Source organism: Mustela nivalis (assembly GCF_964662115.1).
Source record: "Mustela nivalis genome assembly, chromosome: 12".
Lineage (NCBI taxonomy): Eukaryota > Metazoa > Chordata > Mammalia > Carnivora > Mustelidae > Mustela > Mustela nivalis.
The window spans coordinates 84,666,290-84,686,703 of NC_139031.1; the positions used below are offsets into that span (position 1 = coordinate 84,666,290).

Sequence of the window (20,414 nt, forward strand, 5' to 3'; positions counted from 1 at the left end):
GGAGCAGCAACTTCTTTTTAAAATAAAGATTTTTATTTATTTGAGAGAGAGCGTGAGAGAGAACATGAGCAAGAGCGTGAGCACGGGGAGAGGGAGAAGCAGGCTCCCCACTGAGTAGGAAGCCCGATGCGGAACTCGATCCCAGGACCCTGGGATCATGACTGGAGCCAAAGGCAGATGCTTAACAGACTGAGCCACCCAGGTACCCCCAGGAACAGCAGCAGCTTTTTTTTTTTTTTGATAGCGTTTATAAGCAGGCAGAGAGAAGCAGGCTCCCCGCTGAGCAGAGAGCCCGATTCGGGGCTCGATTCCAGGACCGTGGGATCACGACCAGGGCCGAAAGGCAGAGGCTTGAACCCACTGAGCCACCCAGGCGCCCCAGGAGCAGCAACTTCTTAATAGAAATCCTGCTTTTTGGAGGCCTCTTAGGAACACAAAATATGCTTACCTTCTGAGTTGCTCAGTGGCTGAACTGCAGCCACAGACTCAAGTCTATGAGCTTTATGGGTCCTACTAAATCTCTTCATAATCTATAACCAGAATGTCATCATTTAAAGGGAGGTTGGTGAAGCTCTCCTAACCCAAGTTAATTAGCAGCGCTGGTCTATTCCTGGAAGTATGTAACCTTTCAGGCTCCTTTCAGATTAAAGTAATAGCCAATTGAATGCTAGATGTGTCTGAGAATTCCCTCCCAACTTTCAAGGTTACTTGGTATTTAATTTTTCCTGTTTTTCAGAAAAGGAATCTAAAAAGTCACACAGGGGTGTCTGGGTGGCTCAATCAGTTCAGCATCTGCCTTCGGCTCAGGTCAAGATCCCAGGGTCCTGGGATGGAGCCCCGCATCAGGCTCCCTGCTCAAAGGGGGGTTCTGCTTCTCCCTCTCCTCCCCGGCTTGTGTTCCCAGTCTCACTATCTCTGTGTCAAACAGGTCTTGAAAAACAAAATAAAATAAAACAAAATAAAATACAAAAGTCATACAGCAGCATCAGAATAGAAATCTTCCTCTGAGGTGAAAGCTCATTTTGTTTCCAGCCCTCGCAAAGGAGAGTTGGTCCAAAGGCTGGAAAAGTCCTTGGACGGCATTCCAGCCCCGTCAGCATCTTCACCGTGTTGCTTTGCTCTTCGCTGTAAACAGTTGTAAATTCCAAGAACCGCAGACACACCCATATAAAAATGTTAATTACCACAATGTCTCATAAAATCAGATGTAAATGAACAGGGAATTAAGGTCCCATTGGAGTCCCATCTGGGGATCCTCTCCCATCATACAGATCGCTAAGAAAGGACAAGATTTCATTTTTCTTAAGTTACAGTTAGCCAGATTTGCCAATTCTGATCCCTCTGTTATTCTGTGAAGCTTCTTGGTTCTGGAGAAAATGATGGTTGAGGATATGCTTCGGTTGCTTTTCGACCCTGAAATCTGAGGCTTGTTTAAAGCAATAGAACTTCTTTAGGCCCCCGAGTTTTGTTTGAACTCGTGAAGGGGACACACGTAGGGCCAACTCTGTTAGTGCTTCTGCTTTTTGCTTTCCGAAAGTTCCAGAAACCACAGCTTCTGGTGAAGTGCCCTGCAGGAACAGCCGCTTTAGAAAACAACAAAAATCCCACTGGGATGAAAGAGGCTCATTTGTTTTCAAGTTGTGGCCCTTTTCTCCTCTGGGCAGCACCCCTCCGCCCCCTGTGTCTGAGGCTTTGATTTATAATCCTCCACCCACACAAGCCTTGGCATTCACTGGGATTCTACAAAGAGGTTAAGGTGTAAACCTGGAGAAAGCATTTAAGGACAAGGGCGAGGTGGCAGCTGCGGAGGAGGAGGAGGAGGGAGAGGGTTAAAAAGAGGAAAAGCAATTAGGAGACCACATGCTTGGCCTAAAATGAATGGGTCCGAGGTGGGAGGCCCTCGGACTGCAAGGCCTGCTGAAGGTGGTTTTGGCATTCAAGTCCCAGCCTTTGCCTCTGCATCACAGATCTCGGGGTGGAGAGCTCCTGTCCCAGTGTCCTGGGACTGGGATGGCCAGTGTCTGCACACCACTCCTTCTTTGTCAAGATTTGTTTTATATGCTTGCAGAGCCAGATCTCCACGTTCCCGGCTGTAAGGCTTGGGATCTGCAGTATATCCCCTAGGGGGTAAATAACAGCAGCTGCCATCTTTTGCCTGAGAAGAACTTGCTGCCCCAGCTTAGCTTGGGGGTTTAGTGCATCATGAATGCCAAAGGTTTTCTGGGAGAGAAATCGAGACACCTCATAGGTCAGCCTTGGAAAAACTGCAAGGTGCCGACCCTATGTGAGCCATTGCAGGTTCTAATCATTCCCATTATGGCAGGGCTAGATGGGTGGGCATTCTTGAAAGGGAGGAAGCCTCAGAACTGATGTCTTGGTGCTTGAAGGGAGTTTCGAGATTCTCCTTGCACTTCTGAAGACTGCATAACCCACAGTTCTCCCTTTGGAAAGTATTTCTCCCCCCCGCCAAAGATTTTATTTATTTGACAGAGATCACAAGCAGGCAGAGAGGCAGGCAGAGAGAGGAGGAAGCAGGCCCCTGGCTAAGCAGAGAGCCTGATGCGGGGCTTGATCCCAGAACCCTGGGATCATGACCTGAGCAGAAGGCAGATGCTTTGACCCACTGAGCCACCCAGGCGCCCCACTGGAAAGTATTTCTGATGTGAAGTTGAGGCCCTGGGCTCTAGTAGCTGACTCAAGTTCGAAGTCTGGCTCTACCAGGTACCACCCAGGTACCACCTGGGTGACCTAGTATGATGTTCTCCTCTGGAAAATAGGCCTAATACCCCCTACTTTACTGAACTGAGGTTGTGGGAATTAGAACTGATGTATGTCAACTACTCAGCATAGTGTCCAAACTTATAATAGAGGCTCAATAATGGTTAGCTGGTTGCTGTTTGTGAAGAAACTAATCTGCGTTAGCACTTAAGCAGTGGAAGAGAAGGAGAAACAATTGTGACCTGTAATATAACACATAGGAAAAATAGCACAGTGACATTTATTAAACACAGGACTAGCCAAAGACTCTAGAAGGGCTTGAGTAGGGGTTAGAAGCACCCAGTGCTTTGTTCAGGTAACCGGTTCTTCCGGGACCCCAGGAGGTAGTGATGTTAAGCTTAAAAATCTGTCAATGTGGGCAATGAATCTGTAAATCTTGATTCAGCTGGGTTCAATGAGCTCTCCCACCTGTACACAGAAAATACAAATACCCTCTACAGCTTGTTCAGGAAATCCAATCCAGAAAATAAAATCCAAAAAAAGGAATTTGGATCTTCCAGCTTAAACTGAAGTGTGAATCCAAATCTTTCAAATTTTTCCTTTCCCCCATCCTTCTGCATCTTAGATTTTTCTAAGATCTACCATAGAACCATTTACCTTAAACATCAATACAAGTACTTTTAAGGGTGTATAATTACAGGCATTGTGAAGGATGCAAAGAAACAGGTTTCCAAGACTGGAGAACTCGGCATGAACTGACTCACTAAAATGGGACCAGGGATTAGAGTCCTGCCTAGGCTTTTCTTCTTTCTTTTTAAGCTGTTCTTTAACATTCTCTGCATTCCCAAACTAGCAGATTAAATGTATGAGTCAAGATTGAATACCCTCTCCAACATGTTTAGTACTGGCTGGGTCTATTTATGTGTATTTTTAAAGCTAGCAATTATTGAGCTTCTACAATGTACAAGGAATCCACATTACATGTAATGGCTCACTTAATGCTGAGGAAACCGACACAGCTCTTGTGATTGTCATTTGTATTTTATAGATGAGGAAACTGAAGTCGGGAGATTAAGCTACTGGTGCAGGGTCACAGGCTAGTTAAGAGCGTCATGGCTGGGAAATAATGTGTAGGTACAGAGAAGGGTGTATCTCTCTGGATGTCGCAAAAAGCCAAGATCAATCACACTGGGAAGGTAGGATCAAATGGATTTTATTTTATTTTTAAAGTAATCTTTACATCCAACACGGGGCTCCAAGTCATCACCCTGAGACCAAGAATCGCATGCTCTACTGACTGAGCTGGCCAGATGCCCAGGGGAAACTGAAATTCATATTTTACCTTTCAGCTAACAGCTTAGCAAGGGTAACCTGGCTTTTGTTATTTAGAATAATACACTAGAGGGCGCCAAATACAAAAGCTGTGACTTTGAAACTTTTAATAATGCGGTTCCCACAGGGCTACAAGATACATTATCAGTTAATGGAGTCAAGCCAAAAGACCATCCCAAAGAGTATGACGCAGTTCATGCTAATTAAGAAGCTGTGTTTTCATTCCCTCAATTATTTAAAAAAAACCCTCATGCTTTATATTAAGCAATTCATAGTGTGTTTCTACTCGATACTGTTATTCAAAGTACCTTTCAGCTACTTTAATTTGTCTGCTCTGACTGCCTTGCAAAGAATAAACTTGGAAAGGATAGGTTAACCTACATGAAAATCTTAAAATATACTTCAGTGTAATTTTTAACCTTTTAAATTTAGCAAAGTAAAACATGCATATATTTTATAAAGAAAAAAACTCCATCCATATCTAAGAGCTTAAAATAAAGAAAAAGGCGTAAGTCCCCATCTTCAACCTCAAACTGGAAAGGCATCATCTTTTAGCAGTAATTCCAGATTTCTAAATATTTATATTTGATTTATGAAACTGACATTTTCTTTGAAAACTGAGTTAGCTAACAGAATGAACATCCATCCTTTATAAAGACATCCAACTCTTATAATCCATCTTCATAAGTTTACAAAACTTTTACTTTTACACTATTACAAGAACAGTACATCACCAAAGAACTTTTAAAAAGAGCCTTTAAAGAAGATATTAATATTCTGATCATATACATACACATATTTCTGCAAAAATTACATTGTACATGTAATTTCATTAAACTACACACTGCTTGTATTTCCGTATCATTAAATATTCCACTTTGGTTTTTTGTTATTGTAGTGTAACTTACATACAAATTAATTACTTTCAAGTGTAAGGAACTTCCAACTCAATCAACCCATGTTGGAATAGGGTCATTTCACTCCACAGTGGGAACTGTGCTGTTTGAAGGTATTATGCGGTCTGAGTTATGGATGCTTAGTGTTCGAAGGAGCAAAGACTTAGAGGCTAAGACTTAAGAGTCCTTTAGGGACAACAGAAATCCACCAGAAACTTAAGTTAGCAACTCAGCCTGGAAGGGAAGAGTTTTAGTTACTCCTCAACACCTGAAGACTCAGTGAATCACCAATGAGTCTGCTACAAGTTCACGGAGTTCGTCCATTTTTTGGTAGGGACAATAATCTTTTATATGTTTACTTTGTATTCTTTTATAAGTTATCACCAAAATTATCTAGCATCTCTCTCTTGTTCTTTTAAGACCCCCCCATCTATACTTACCTCCAAATGGTAAGGGATCAAGTGTAGGGAAGCAATATGGCCTGCTATAAGGCAGCTGCCTAAAATGTACCTGGGAAGAAGCTAGTTTACCTCTTACTTAATTCATGCCATGCTAAAAATCACACCAAACCTAGGCTTGTCCACTGTCGCTACAAAATATTCATCCAATAAAAAGCGCTGCAAACGGGGAAGTCAACTAAAGAAAGTGTCTTAGGAGCTGGGAGCATCAAGCGCTGCGTGGGAGACGGCAGGCAAACTAAGGAGCTTTGTCGGACATCAGCTCTTTCAGGTACTGGAAAGCCATTCCATGGAAATGAACAATCAAAAGCACTTTACATGCCTAGGACAAGGAACATGGCATGAGGAAACAGGTGCTCAATAAACCCTCATAGCTTTCCCTTATTTTTACTTTTATGCCAGACACTGTTCTAGGCGCTTTGCATGCACGACCTCATTTGACCCATCAACAAATGAGGCTCAGAGACTGTCATTTTTCAACGTGGGGCAAACCCGAAGGCAGAGGGATGGGGGTGGGGGAGTCGGAATTCAAATACACGGGAGTCTCACCGCAGGACCACTCCTGCTCCCGCCCTTCCCAGCAGCATATCAGGAACACGGACGGAACCGTCCTTTCCGCTCGGTACAGAGGACAATAGCCGCACTGGCCGTTACGAGCATTTCCGGAAGATGGCGGCTGCACCGGGCTCACGGTCTGAGCGGAGTGCGTCACGGCGCGTGGAAGCCGAAGAGGCGATTCTTTTTTATTTGGAGAAAGCGATGGATAGACCGGATAAAACAAAGGGAGTCACTTAAGACCCTCAATACCGAAAAAGCTAGAGCCCTGGACCCTAGGGGCCGCAGACAGCGCTGGGCGGAAGCCAAGCTGGCAAATCCAGGCCAGCACCACCAGTGCTCTGGCCGCGCCGGAAGTGCGTTTCTGGCGCTCCTCTGAGATGGCGAGGGCAGGAAGGCAGCGGCGGATGTGCCCCGGCCGGTCTTTTCCCTCCTCAGTTCCTGCTGGGCCGCCCGAGCTCCCACCCCCGGGGAAGGCAGAGCCGCTTTCCCGCAGGACGAGGGTTAGGGTTAGGCGCGGGCGGACTTGGCCCGCCTGCCCCTCCCCCGCCGGGAGGGCGGTGCCCCTGTGACGCAGGAAGCAGCCGGGGCTACACCCTTAACCGCGAGGGCCAAGCTTTCTGCCGCGATACAAACGCCGGGTCCGGACTCGCTCAGGCCCGCGGCCAAGCCACGAGTTTGCATCTGCTGGCAGCCACCCACGGCTCGCTCTCCAGACGCGGGGCGAATGTCTGGACCGCTTGGTGGAGGTCACGAGAACAAATAACCACCCCACCGAGAGCTAGAGGTCTCAAGGAAGGGTTTTCGCCCTGTCAAGTGGGTGGTGGGCCCTTAAAGGAGATCTTAGGTGTGTCCACAGGCACGGTAAGCCAGTTATGTATTGTACGCAGTGTCAGGGGCTATCTCCCCAAAAGGTCAAAACTGGGTTATGGAACCCCTTTTCATATTGGCAGGTTAGCATGTTGGAAGCGCGTCTGTTTCTTATCAAAGTAAAATTTCTCACTGGCTCCTCACCTCAGCCACTTTTATGTGTGCTCATTTCTCGGTTTAGAGAAGGGGTCACTCCAGCCAAAAGCTAGAGTAACACACAATACCCCCAAACTGAACAGGGTCCTCAAATATCACTAGTTACAGTCCTCATTAACTTCGTTGTCTCTCCGGATTTCAATACCGGCACGTGACACTTAACTAGATGTCTGTAGATGGGAGTTGTATGTGCAGTATGTAATACACATGTAAAACATCCTGAAAAGAGAATTTTTTTAAAAAATTTATTTATCAGAGAGAGGGAGAGCGAGCGAGCACAGGCAGACAGAATGGCAGGCAGAGGCAGAGAAGAAGCAGGCTCCGTGCTGAGCAAGGAGCCCGATGTGGGACTCGATCCCAGGACGCTGGGATCATGACCTGAGGCAAAGGCAGCTGCTTAACCAACTGAGGCCACCCAGGCATCCCCTGAGAAGAGAATCTTAAAGGTTCTGTCAAAAGGCCCCTGGCACACAACTGAAAATCTGTGTAGTTGGGGGCAAGGCAACGATCTCTGTAACTTCTTTAAAGGTCCTTTTATCTTTTGGGATCTTGGGGGAAAAAAAAAAAAAAAAAAGCAGCAGCTTACAGCCTTGGCCAGTTAGGAATGTTTTGGGGGAAAGTACTTTCTTCAATGGACTACTGCTACGGAAACCAGTGTGGTCCTGTTCTTTTCCCCTTATTTTCCTTTCTCTACTGGGAAATACATGGTGGTTTCTCAGTGCAAATAATTTGGTTCCACAAAACCACCATAAAACGGATTCTAATCTGTCACTGTTTAAAGCTGCTCTTTAATGGACAAAGAAACCTGGTTTTTGTTCCTGAATTACCCTTGACTATTTTTCAGTTATGGTTGGGTTCACAAAATAATGTAACTTGCTGAAAATATTTTTTAAGCCTATCAACAAATGGTCATTTTGACTGCAGTATCCGTTTATGGTGAACCTATTATGCACAGAGGTAACTTCCTTTTACATAAACATTGTCTTGATGATCGTTAATCCCCTTAACTCATCTGGCCCAGCCAATCCCCTTCCCTGACAATATTTGAGAGAGGTATTTTGTTCTCTCACCTCCTACAATTATCTTTAGGTCAGGTTACTTTTAATGACTAGGTTTCCTGTTCAACAGGAATACAGAGGAGAGAGACTATCCATCAATCTTGGATATGATGCAATTCTCTGTGAGCTCAACAGCATTTTCTCCCCCTCCTTTCCCTGCAGGATTGCACTGTAAATTAAAAGCCCTCCTCCCTTGGGTGCCTGGGTGGCTCAGTGGTTTAAGCCTCTGCCTTCGGCTCAGGTCATGTCTCAGGATCCTGGGGCTCTGAGATCGAGCCCCACACATTGGGCTCTCTGCTCAGCAGGAAGCCTGCTTTTCTCTCTCTCTCTACCTGCCTCTCTGCCTACTTGTGATCTCTGTCTGTCAAATAAATAAAATCTTAAAAAAAATAAAATAAAATAAAAAAAAAAGCTTCCCTCTCCCGCCAAATCCATGACTGCTCAAATACACTCCTCTTTGGGGCGCCTGGGTGGCTCGGTGGGTTAAGCCGCTGCCTTCAGCTCGGGTCATGATCTCAGGGTCCTGGGATCGAGTCCCGCATCGGGCTCTCTGCTTGGCGGGAGCCTGCTTCCTCCTCTCTCTCTCTCTCTCTGCCTACTCGTGATCTCTCTGTCAAATAAATAAATAAAATCTTAAAAAAAAAATACACTCCTCTTTGCAACTGTTTATGCAGTGCCCTATTTTCTGCATTCCTAAAAGCTTGTTAAAATACTCATTTGGGTTTCATAACATCCCATTAATATTATGGTATTTTTAATAGATAATTTTCAAAGAGAACAGTATCTTCACTGCAGTTCCAGGATCTCAAAAAAGGAGCATTTCTTTTTATTATAGTTGCCTTTTCAAAATACAGAAATGATCGAGTTTTGACTTGGTTTGTCAAGAATCTGAACTCTATATAAAGACACCACGTAATTCTGATGCAGGCTGACTCAGAATGCACTTTTTTAAAAAGATTTTATTTATCTGTCAGCGCGCACCCCATAAGCCAGTGGTTTTTAAAATGTGGATCCCGGGGCGCCCGTGTGGTTCAGTGGGTTGTAGCCTCTGCCTTCGGCTCAGGTCATGATCACAGGGTCCTGGGATCGAGCCCCACATAGGGCTCTCTGCTCTGCGGGGAGCCTGCTTCCTCCTCTCTCTCTGCCTGCATCTCTACTTGTGATCTCTGTCAAATAAATAAAATCTTAAAAAAAAATAAAATAAAAATAAAATGTGGATCCCAGGGATGCCTGAATGGCTCAGTTGGTTAAGGGTCCTGATTCCAGGGTCCTGGGATGGAGCCCTGTATTAGGCTCCTTGCTCAGCAGGGAGCCGGCTTCTCCCACTGCCCACCACTTCCACACCCCGCTTGTGCTCTGTCAAATAAATAAATCTTAAAAAAAAAAACATGCTTAGCGGCAAATACATCATGTTTGCTTGGAATTATTTCTGTGGTTGATCCCAAGGTTATCCTGGCACCCTGTAGATTTTGTAGAATCAAATGGAAAATACCTATAGAGGTAGACAGGCAGAAAATTGAATAAACTGTACAAAAATGAAAATCTTTTTTAAAAAGATTTTTATCCATTGATTTGTTAGAGAGCGAGAGCATGAGCACTAACAGGCAGAGGAAGAAGGAGGCTCCCCTCTAAGCAAGGAGCCTGAAGCCGGATGATCTCAGGAGTCTGGGATCATGACCTGAGCCAAAGGCAGACGCCCAACCAAAAAAGCCACCCAGGCGTCTTGCAAAGTTTTACTATATATAAAGTAACACAGCCAAATGAAATGTGCTAGATGGAAACTGTGGCCTTTCTGTAGAAAAACCTGTTTCACAAAGACTTTGTTATTTAAGATGTTCAGGCTCAGATATAATGTATTCTAAGCTTATTAAACCAGTCTAAGTTCTCCACCTGTTTATGATTAAAATTTAAAATTCTTTTTAAAAAAACAAATCTATTTATTTGACAGAGAGGGAACACAAGCAGGGGAAGTAGAAGAGGGAGAAGCAAGCAGGCTTCCTGCTGAGCAGGGGCTCCAACCCAGGACCCTGGGATCATAACCTGAGCCAAAGGCAGACACCCAATGACTGAGCCACCCAGGCATCCCTAAAATTTACAATTCTTTATTACCTTTGTTAATACTAAGGGCCCAGGTTGAGGGAAGTGCTGCTGTTGGGAAAGCCCTGTTAGCAAACCAAGCCTTTGCAGGTCCAGGACTTGAATCAAAATGTTGAAACAACAAAAAGCCTACTTGTCTTACAATCACACCTTGCCAAATACCTGGCAAAATCTGTTGGCTTAACTCAGTGAGACATTCCCCAAAGATGTGAGACAGACACTGTGTCTCCTTTGTAGGGGTGTCCCTCTGTGACAGGCAACTTCAGGGTTTTTGAGTAAGGCTTTGCATTAAGGGTAAGTGGACACGGCAACACATAACATCTGATGGTATTTGTTACATCTTAAGGAAGAATATACTTGCTAAGGCTGAAGTGTCCACAACTGCTCAACTGTGAAGACTTAAAGAAACTTTTAGAAAGACCAGGCAGCTGAGAGTGAGAAACAAAAGCAGGAGAAATAGTACTATACAGTGCACTTTAAAATTTAAGAGGGTTGTGCTCATGTATTTCACCACAATTAAAAAAAAAAAAAAAAAAAGCAAAAAACAAGAACTGCATGGGATTTTGTGAGCAAAATGGGTATTTTGTAATTTAAACTCCCTACTCAGTCTATCTTGTGAAATCATGAATATAATAAACACTATGTCTCACAAACTAAATTCTTTTTTTTTTTTTTAAAGGGAGATGCCATTTTTTTTTTTAAAAGATTTTATTTATTTATTTGACAGAGAAATCACAAGTAGATGGAGAGGCAGGCAGAGAGAGAGAGAGAGGGAAGCAGACTCCCTGCCAAGCAGAGAGCCCGATGCGGGACTCGATCCCAGGACCCCGAGATCATGACCTGAGCCGAAGGCAGCGGCTTAACCCACTGAGCCACCCAGGCGCCCCACAAACTAAATTCTTTTTGAGGAATGTGATTAAGTTTACACAGCCCTGTTTTTAAATTTTGGCAGGAATCAAAGGCTGCCAAAGGAGGGCAGCTGCATTTAGGATGTACATGCATGGATGACCAAACTTAAGGCCAATACAGCTTTGATAACTGCTTTATAAAAAGCTTACACCTCACTGAAGAGTCCATCATCTTAAAACAAAATCTTGACCATGTTTATGTTTGATTAACTTTACAAGTAGTCTGTCAAGTAATAAAAAAGCGCTTACAGTTATCTGTGATACCACTGCAGTAAAACTTTCATAGTAGTGCATCTTTTGAAGGTTGTTTTCCCCAGCAAGGAGGCAAATCTCCTTCCATTTATTAATGTCACTTATCCCATCAGTTTATTCTTTTTGAATCCTGAACATGGTACAGGCCTTGGTACACAAATTACTTAACCTAGTAGTTTCCATTTCTCTTTAAAATAAGGGTATTGCCCCCGTGGGGATAAAAATATATGTTTATAAAAAATAAAAAATTAAAAAAAATAAGGGTATTGCCAACATGGTTTTTCAGGGAATGGTGCTAAATAACCAACCACTTAACAGGAAAGTGAGATTAAGTAAAACTACTAGAGAACTGTGCACTAAAGCAAAGTTAAAAATACTTCTGTATTTGCTTGCTGTGGTTTAATATATTTTAAAATTACTTTTTCTTCCTGTGTCTCTAACAGGGTATTAAAGCTCTATCCTAAAAGTTTAAATATACCAAAACAGTTTTTACATGCTGTTGTAAATTCATTTTAATGGTGGCATATTATCCATCTACTACTGGCTGTGACATGATACATATAATTATTTGCCTATTCACTAGCCAGTTCTTAAAATATTTGTATTCTGACCTCCTGGCTAAGCTGGCTTCCTTCTTTTCTACATACTCACTGATCCCCTGAACAGCAGGCTCTCTGGTAAACCAGTTGCCATTTCAGCATTGTTTTTAGAAGTCTTATGTTCAAAGTTATTTCCTTTAATTGCTCTCTCTAGTCCAGGGATCTACTTTTGGGGGGTGGGGCGGGCAGGTATAAGGCCACCCTACAAGTATTCTAGGCTTTTCGGGCCACAGTATCAGTCACATGGGGACACCCCCCTCACACACAACTTTTTTAGGAACTTTAATTCCCAGGCTGTGCTTCCTGTATTTTGCCCATTTCTTTCTTAGTCATTATTGGGGGGAAAAGGGTCAATTTCAGTTGTGTGCACATATGATCACAGTAACTTAAAAAGTTTTGGCTAGATATTTAATTCAATTTGGTTTTCACCATAATACTTCTTGGCATCTCACATTATCACTGTATGCTTCTGTTTGGCCAATTAATACAGCATGTATTAAAATATATGCCTGCTACACTATGAAGAAAGAGAAAATGATTAAAATAAGAAATCACTAGAAGTGGGATGCCTGGGTGACTCAGTAGGTTAAGCATCTTCCTGTGGCTCAGGTCTAGGTCCCAAGAGCCCTGAGATGGAGTCCCTCATCAGGCTCCTTGCTCAGTGGGGAGCCTGCTTCTCCCTCTGCTTGTGCTTGCTCCAACAAGTAAATAAAATTAAAAAAAAAAAATCACTTAAAATAAGATTTAAGTTTATTGAAACAATGCTACAATCATATGTATAATCTGTGTTACATGTATCTCACATCTCAAATAGGTCCTAAAACTTACTACTGCAATTCTAAGCTAACATAATGAAAACTAGAGTTATTTTATGAAAATGTTCCCACAGATCTGAAAATCACAATAGTTCAAAAACAAACAACAACCCTAATAACCTGGTTAAGTTTCTCAGTTTACTTATGGAGTGAGCTACATGTTCTAATAACTTATGTTGTTTGCCACTTACCCACCCAATTCCTTATTTTACTCAGGTTTCTGTGGCACAGAATTAATTTAGGATCTTGTATTCAGTTCTACAGGCCCAAAAGAGCTGTCCAAAGATACGATGAACTGCCCCCAAATCACTGTGGCTACTTGAAGAGAAGTCAATCACTTTTTCGGCAAACTAATGCTTGCATAAAAAAGGAGAGTAATTAGTTAACACTGGATACCTTAGAGGATTTTAGGTTGATCCTAAATTCAACCAGTCTCCACTAATACTTGTTAAGCTTATGCTGAATGGAGCAAGCCCGCAGATAAACCTGCTCTCTTAAGATATGTAGTGTCTGAGGGGTGCCTGCATGGCTCAGTTGGTGGAATGTGCAACTTCTGATCTTGGGGTTATGAGTTCAAGGCCCATATTGAGTGCAGAGATTACTTAAAAATAAAGTCTAAAAAAATACAGTGGTTTGACAGAAGTTTAGTAGGGTATTTTCTTGTTCATGTATTCAGCACTTGGTGAACTCTGGTTTTAGAAATAGTGACCTTAATTAAGATGACTCTCTAGGGGCAACAGAAACCATCAAATGATAAACAAAAAAGAATGAAGGCCAAGTTCTTCTCTTTGACAATCGTTAACTCCCTTATCTCAGCCCTCAGGAGCTTATATAGCACATTATTTATAACCGCAGCCACTCAAATTACTCCTTGCTGCCTCTCTGAACAGGAAGAATGATTAACACGGTGGAATGCTGGAAGGACTAAATTCCACACCTCATTTATCCTTTCAGCCATGACTTTATTAGGCAGGATGAGTTAAAGTCTAGTCCTTAAAAAAAATTTCTTTACACAATTCCTTATTTTACTCAGTTACCCTTAAATGTAATTGTTTTGTCTTTTGCCTATCTCGTCAAAAAAACCCCATAGCTAATGAGGTGGACTACTTTGTTATCCAATTTGGAGAATCCCAATCCTTTAACTTAAAAAAAAAAAAAAAAAAAAAACAACCAAGTCCCCCACACTAGTGACTTCTGCCCAGTGCTTCAAATGTCAAAGAAATCCAATGAAATGAGGGTATCATAGAGTAACCACAACTCTCAGGATAGCCAAATACCTCATTATCTCAACAGTGACCTCTACAAATAGATAACAAAATTCCCACTGTTCCTACCTAGCATCCAGTGAAGCGCAGTAGAGCAACTAGCTTGGCACAATCAGCAGGAGAGACCTGGTTGACCTTAACTTTGATCTAAGGGAAATTAATTTTTTTGTGTGTGTGGTTAATCTTCTGGATAATACAGTGACCACGGTAGAAGTTACTCCAGACTAAGACATGTCCATAGTCTCAGAAACAGTATCTCACACAATGTTTATTGCCAACTTGATGGAAGATTTTTTTTTTGGGGTATTTACTGTATTTTTTTCATATGTATCTCCCTAGGTTTGGGTGTTATTACTGACTTGCTGAAATGACTGTAGTTCCTTGTATTTATAAGTGATAAGCTTTTATAAGTGATTCAAAACAACGCTTATTTACCTAAGGTACGGGAGCTCAAACATACGGGACTTAATAAGCCAACTGATGTCTCTCAGGCTGAAGGCACAGCAACCAGGAAACAGGTTATGTTTAAAAAACAAAAAAAAGGTGTTTTATCAGTTTGTTAAGAAAGGAAACTTCAATCTCTTCGGCCAGTACTTTACCTCCATTACAACACACAAAGTGTAATTATACTCAAAGCTGGTTGGTGAAAAGGATACCAACATATGGAATTACATGATTTACTGGCATTATGACCAAATTTTTTTATGTTGAAGTGGATCCTTAAAGACCTAGCTCATGGGGTGCCTGGGTAGCTCAGAGGGTTAAGCCTCTGCCTTCCGAGGGTCATGATCTCAGGGTCCTGGGATTGAGCCCCACATTGGGCTCTCTGCTCAGCGGGGAGCCTGTTTCCTCCCTTCTCTCTGCCTTCCTCTCTGCCTACTTGTGATCTCTGGCTGTCAAACAAATAAATAAAATCTTAAAAAAAAAAAAAAAAGACCTCATTACTTCATTTCTTAAGATCTACTACTCATAAGTTACTAATATTAGATGAAGTGCTGCTTCTTTCCACTGAGTTGCACAGAATTTAAAGTTACTGGTTTGAGCTTTAAGGGAAAACATTAACCTTAATTAAAAGATCACACTGTATAGGGGGTTCCTAGGTGGCTCAACCAGTTAGTTGTCTGCCTTCAGCATGGGTCATGATCCTGGGACCTTGGAAGCGAGACCCTTCTCCCTCTCCTTGCTGCTCCCCCTGCTTGTGCTCTATCAAATAAACAAACAAAAATCTTAAAAAAAAAAATCACACTGTCTGAAACATCGCAGAATTGATTCCTTGTAATAGCTGTAGGAGGAAACGTCACTATCTTTAAATAACAGTTGATAGCTCCTCCCTGCCCCCATTCAGATTTTATAAAGTACTCTCTACACCAAAAGTGCAGTTCCAACTCACAACCTAGAGACCAACGGTCACATCCTCCACTAACCGAGCCATATACTTGCCACTCTCCCCTACCCCCCTTAAAAAAAAAAATTCTTTAGAAGATTTTATTTTTAAACATTTTATTTGAGTGGGAGGGAGAGAGAGCAACAGACAGCATGTGTGTGGAGGAAAGGGAGAAGGAGGCTCCCCACTGAGAAGAGAGCCCAACTCAAGGCTTGATCCCAGGACCCCAGGATCATGACCTGAGCTGAAGGTAGCAGTTTACCTGACTGAGCCTCCCAGGCACCCATAGAAGATTTTACATTTAAATGACCTCTACACTCAATGTGGAGCTTGAACCTACCAACCCCAAGATGCAGAGTTGCATGCTCTAGTGACAGAAACAGCCAGGTGCCCCAATAGCTCCTCCCCTTTTAAGGTGCTCATATATTAAAGGTGGGGAGTTGAGAAATAGGTTTCCTTTTCACAGCAAACCTAAACACACTTAAGAAACCAAAACAACAAAACACCAAAAAACCTAAATAAGCTCACAGACTGAATTCGACGCTAAGAATACTCGGCTTTTATCTTCTAGAGAAAGAAGTTCAATCTGTCAGAATATTCTGAATTTCTTTGAAAACAATGTTGCTGTTCTGATGAAGTTACTGAGAAAAATTTAGGAAATGGTTCTTGACAACAGTACTTCCAAGCTTCTTAGATTGGAGAGGTCTAATATTACAGCAACAATTCCCAAAAAAGAAATGAAAAAAATTCTTTGTACTGTACGTTTGTATAGACCTTTTAGTGAAACACTTTATTTGACATATCTAAGTGTTTATTAAATAGACCTCTTGGGGCACCTGTGTGGCTCAGTCAGTTAAGTGTCTGCCTTCAGCTCTGGTCATGATCCCAGGGTCCTGAGATTGAGCCCCACATCAGGCTCCCTGCTCATCAGAGTCTGCTTCTCCCTCTGCCTCTCCCCCTGGTGTGTGCTCTCTCTTGCTCATGCTCTCACTCAAATAAATAAAATCTTTAAAAAAAAAAAAAAAAAAAAGACCTCTGCATGACAAGTACCTGAGGTCTGTCAAAAATGCATTCCTGGGTCACATTAAATAGTTCAGCATATGGTTCTTCAGGAACTGCTACACCCTAAGGAAATTATGAATGATGACACCTAACATCTTGTTCTGGGGAAGTCTGGGTGTGGAGCTCAGGTATGTATAGTTTAATAAGCTTCCCAGATAATTGCAGTGATCAAACTGGCTTGGGAACCACCGACTTGCAACATTTTACCATTCCCATAGCAGGGAAACAGATTTTAAAAAATGGTTTTTCGGGGAGACACCTGGGTGGCTCAGTTAGTATCTGCCTTCATATCAGGTCATGATCCCAGGGTCCTGGGATCAAGTCCTGCATCAGGCTCCTTGCCTAGCGGGAAAACCTGGGTCTTCCTCTGCCTGCTGTTGCCCTTGCTTGCACATGCATGCGGACAAAAAAAAAAAACTTGGGGGGGTGGGGGTGGGGAGAGAAGATGCCAGAATCTAGCCCTGAACTTTCATCCTATTAATAGAGGGTTGTTGAACTGTTAAGAAAAGTTCACTATAGGAAAGATAACTTCTCTAAGTTAAAGTACCTTTATAGTTTTCTTTTTCTATGCACTGGAAAGGTAGGTTAAATGTGACAAATAACCTAACACATGGAGAAGAATTTTCAACTTGCCCAACACAACACTGTTTTGAGAGGCTTTTACCTGCCTGCAGTGGAGAGTAGTACCAGGATGTCTGACCCAGGATTGTTAATCTTTCATGATAATTATACCCGATTATTTTACCTAAGACCAATAGATGTCCTATTATTATTATTATTATTATTTTTAAGAGTAAGAAGGCTTTGCCCTTTGGCACAAATCATTAGCAATTTTAGGTCTCCTAACTTTTAACTACAAAAATTCATCTCTAATCTTTCCTTCTCTTCACAATCTAAGTTTTGGAGCTACTTTGCCAATTTATATTTATACCAAAGGAAGAAAGAGATGTAATAAGCCAAACACCTACGTAAACATTTACTCTATCCTGGGTATTAATACAAGCACTATTTATCTCAGGGAGACAAAGTGAAACACTGCCTTTCTGGAGTTCGCATTCTAACGAGGTGAGGGATTCTAACAAACTTATACTTCTAACAAACTACGGTAAGTACAGTAATAGTGCTGGATAAAAGGTACATGGAATTATAAAAAACAATGGACTGCTTGGAAAAATCACCAGAGAAAGCTTCATAGAGGGAAAACACTTGAACTGAAGGATGCCTTCACAATGGGGGAGAGAGAGGGAGAAAGTACTTCACGAAGAGATGATCACATATAAAAGAAGGTCTGAAAGAACAAAGTAGCTTTTTGGGGGGGAGCAGAGAACAGTAGTAATATGGGTGTGGAAGCAAAAGAAGGTGCAACTGAATCTTTGGAAAAATGGCAGAGCTAAGACATACGGCCTTGTTTGCCATCCTGAGGAGCAAGGACTCCTCCATTAAAGGAGGAGTAAGATCAGATTCACGTTTTAGTAAAATCACTTGGAAGGATGATACATAAATTTCAAGGAGTAAGATTATACTCAGGGTAAGCACAAAGGCCACTACATCATCAAATATATAATAATTCGCTTGTTTGGCAAATATTCAGGGCAACTGCCTACTCTATGCCAAGCATGAAGTAGTAGTAGTCATGATGAAGACAAGGGCAGGCAGACTAAGAGATAAAAGGGTTAAAAAGGACATTACTAGGGACATAATGGACACCTGGTGTTAAAGGACTGAGAATGGGGCAGAGGTTTCGGACAAGCTGAGACCATACTGGTTTTAGTTTTTATCTTAGGTTTTAGTTAATGTACAAGCATTTTCCAATATCATTACAAACAATAACAACTTCGGGGGGAAAAAAATTCTGGTAATACATGACTGCTGCAGAAAATCCATCTGTAAAGCCTACAATCCAGAAAGACCCAGTGAAACCATTTGACTTTTTTTTTCTTTACCCATTTTTTTTTAAAGCTTATTTATTTTTAGAGGAGGAGGGAGGGGCAGAGGCAGATTCTTAAGCAGGCTCTGCACCCTGTGCAGAGCCCAAGTTAGGACTTGATCTCACAACCCTGAGATTATCACCTGAGCCAAAATCAAAGAGTCTGAGGCTTAATCGACTGAGCCACCCAGGCTGTTATCTATGATAACACTTATGTAAAAGTCCCACAAAATTGTAACCCTATTTTTGTTACCATTTCTTTGTAGTATGTAATACTTTGAAATGATTCTTTGTAAATAGTTTTAATAACTGTTATTCATGAATTTACCCTAATTAGACTGCTGGAAATACAATAATCTATTATACATATATAATATACACATTTGCTATACTTCTAAGACTGACTTGTCATAAACAGGAGCTGAGATACATGAATGAGTCCCAAATAGCCCCAAATGAATCCTGAGTATTTTTCATTATTCCACAGCAAAAGGAGAACAACAATGTGGCAAGCTTTTCAAAAAAACAATTTATTATCTTTAAAATCGTATGTCCTACGGCACCTGGTTGGCTCAGTTGGTTAAGCATCTGACTTCAGCTGGGGTAGTGATCTTGGGGCCTGATCCTAGGACCTGACAAAGCAGGGAGTTTGCTGGTCCCTCTGTGCCCTGCCCCCCACCCCGCCTCACTAACGCTTGCTTGCACTTGCACTCTCAAAACAAATCTTTAAAAAAAAATCCTATGTCCTTATTTGCTATTAATAACTATTTAAAACCAAATGCTGCATACACTGTCACTATTTTAAGAACTGAAACTTGCAACTATGTTTATTATCTGTATTATCATTTGATTCATTCACGAAATCCCAAAGTCTGGAAACCAATGGATTTGAACAGCTCTAAAACCTGCCAACTCTTTAGTTTCTCTCATATATACCAAATCTGAGACATTCTGTCAAAAAAACCCACACAGGGGCTCCTGGGTGGCTCAGTGGGTTAAAGCCTCTGCCTTAGGCTCAGGTCATGATCCCAGGGTCCTGGGATCGAGCCCCACATCGGGCTCTCTGCTCGGCAGGGAGCCTGCTTCTTCCTCTCACTCTGCCTGCCTCTCTGCCTACTTCTGTCAAATAAATAAATAAATAAAATCTTAGGGGGGGAAAAAAAAAACCCACACAAGTGAAACTTGTACTTGTACTGCTTTGTTGATTCATATCCTAGAGATCTAAACGAACACTCATTACTTGAATTCTTGAAGTTATCCTGTTCTCAAACAACAGCTCTGTATTGTTTGAATGGAATACAGATGTTGAGTCTTTCCCATCTTAACCATTCTATGTTATCAAGGCTCCTGTGAGACACCAAACCTTAGACTGTGAGGTCTGTGATTTAGAAGGAACAAACCTAACCTGCTTGTTGGGAAGCTATCTTGCCACTGACAACTACTAATACACAAGGGAGTTACCCACGCACCTTGGCAAAGACTATTTATTATGATTAAGAATTACCCTGTTTTTCTTTAAATTTTATTTATCTGTCAGAGAAAGAAAGAGAGAGCATGCACACATAAGCAGGGGGAGCAGCAGGCATAGCAGGCAGAGGGAGAAGACTCCCTACTGAGCAGGGAGCCCAACAGGGGACTCAATCCCAGGACCCTGGGATCATGACCTGAGTCGAAGGCAGACACTTAACCACCTGAGCCACCCAGGCACTGCAATAATTATCCTGTTCTTGTAAGCACCTTTTTCCTCAAGTAGCTCATAGCCTTTTGGTACACAATGCCTCCTTGATGCACAGTAGCAGCAGAATGAGCAAGAAAATAAGGTCTGCCAGTGAGACAGAATGACTATAAAGAGCATGAATAATCAAACTCCAAATACAGAAAATACGTTCAAATTCACAGCTTAAAAAAAAAATTTTTTTTTTTAAAAAGATTCCATTTATTTATTTGACAGAGAGATCACAAGTAGGCAGAGAGGCAGGTGGGGATGGGGGAAAGCAGGCTCCCCGCCCGGCGGAGAGCCCAATGTGGGATTCGATCCCAGGACGCCGAGCCGAAGGGAGAG

At 42.2% G+C, this 20,414-nt stretch overlaps 1 long non-coding RNA gene across 1 annotated transcript; it reads right to left on the reverse strand.

The window, feature by feature from the left end:
• Positions 1-3,915: 3,915 nt before the first annotated feature.
• On the reverse strand, positions 3,916-20,329 carry LOC309844745. The gene is made up of 2 exons (XR_014300868.1): positions 11,030-20,329; positions 3,916-10,793 (listed from the first exon to the last, which is right to left on the reverse strand). It is a non-coding gene; the product is annotated as an uncharacterized lncRNA (long non-coding RNA).
• Between the last annotated feature and the right edge of the window lie 85 nt (positions 20,330-20,414).